Source organism: Manacus vitellinus, unplaced genomic scaffold (assembly GCF_001715985.3).
Source record: "Manacus vitellinus isolate BGI_N305 unplaced genomic scaffold, ASM171598v3 scaffold_64_pilon, whole genome shotgun sequence".
NCBI classification, from domain to species: Eukaryota; Metazoa; Chordata; class Aves; order Passeriformes; family Pipridae; genus Manacus; species Manacus vitellinus.
In genome coordinates this window covers 2,976,018-2,977,633 of record NW_021940718.1, presented here as the reverse complement: position 1 = coordinate 2,977,633, position 1,616 = coordinate 2,976,018, and the positions used below count along the sequence as shown (strand labels likewise).

Sequence of the window (1,616 nt, the reverse complement as noted above, 5' to 3'; positions counted from 1 at the left end):
GCCAGGGGTTGGACTCCTAGGGGATCCATTCCAGTTAAGGATATTTTAGGATTCTATGATCTGTGATTCCATTTAACCCCTTTCCTCATGGTCTTGGCTTTGCAAAGGGTGGGTGCACTGCAGAGACCCTCAGGGAAGCTGAGAGGTCTCAGGGATGCTGCTACTGATCCTTAGAGCTGGCAATCCTTGGGGTTGGATATTCTTGGGAGAGGGCCTGGAAAGCCCCCAGGTGCCTGCCCCCTCTGCACATCTCAACAGGAGCCGCAGTGAAGGGTGTGCTTTTTAATGTCAGTTATAATAAAATATTTTTACAGAGCCCAAAAAATTCAAAATAGTGCAAAACATCTCACTGTCATGCATCCATGGCAGCCGCCGCCGCCGGCGGGACAGACACACAGGCATCGGTGACACTGTGCTACAGGAGCAGAATTGGTCAGTTCAATCACATGCCAACAGGACAGTTTGGGGAGAGGGGCACAGGGCCAGGGGTGCAGGGCTGAGCCCCAGCCTGGCTGTGCAGGAGCAGCTGTAGAAAAAGGGTGTAAACATTGAACAGAAACGAGAGAGGAAAGCGAAACCCTTTGGTCCCAGGCAAACCCTCTAGAAAAAGGAGCATGGGGGCCAGCTGGGGTACCCTGTTTTGGGGTGGGAGGGGGCTGAGAGAGCTGTATTGACTTGTGGGGTCGTCAGGCCTCTGTCTGCCCCAGTACTCGGGGCAAACTGGTCAGCTGGGGTAGCCACCCCACCACCACACACCCTGACCTCCCAGGCACTCGCACGAGACATGCACACACCACTTACCACACAGAAATGGTGCTTACTGGGGAACTGGGGTGGGACAGAACTGGTGCTTAATGGGGAACTGGAGGGAGGGGTCCTCTGGGGTGGGGTGGGAAGGGTCTTGCTTGCGCCAAGGAGGTCCCGTGGGCTGCCCTGCACAGGGACGCTGGTCCCCACTGGCCAGAGCAAAGGGGGACAGGTCCCTCTGCTCTGGTGCCCCCAGCCCTTGCCCCCCCAAGCCCTGGCACCTTGTGGGAGGCAGTGGGGCAGCCCGTGGTGGCAGCAAGGCAGGGAAGACAGGATATGGGCCGGGGGCTGCTCCCTGCTGCTCCCGGCCCCGGTGATGCCGCTGCCAGCCAGGGAGGGCACCCTGTGCAGGGCACGTGGGGGCTGCACCTGCCAACCCAACAGCCCCAATAGCCCTTCCGGGTGCAGGACACAGCCTGGCCGGCTGCCCTGAATGTACAGGTATTTACATATGTACAGGTGCTCAGGGGTGGGAGCTGCCCTGCCCCTCAGGGCACATCACAACGCTCAGGGATGGGGACAAGGGGCCGTCACGCTGTGCCACTCTCTCAGAACAATTAAAAAGTCACCAAGCTGGGGGTCGCAGCATGTTGCCATTTTCCATTTGGTGACCTTTGTGGAGGATGAGACACACACACACACACACACAGCCCCTCACACCCCCACACACCCCCACACGTCCCCCAACCCTTTCCTTGTGTCACTCAGTGAGGTCTGGGGCTGGGTGTGACAGTGCAGGTTCAGGAATGGGCCAGTGGGGTTCCTCCACCTCAGACAGGCTGGGGAAGGGCAGATTGGTCCCATCACCC

The 1,616-nt window shown here is 58.8% G+C and overlaps 1 protein-coding gene across 1 annotated transcript in view; it reads right to left on the bottom strand.

The window, feature by feature from the left end:
- Positions 1-1,616, bottom strand: part of UNC13A (unc-13 homolog A) — a 37,828-nt gene that overhangs the window by 2,928 nt on the left and 33,284 nt on the right. The gene's annotated exons all lie outside the window — the stretch shown is intronic.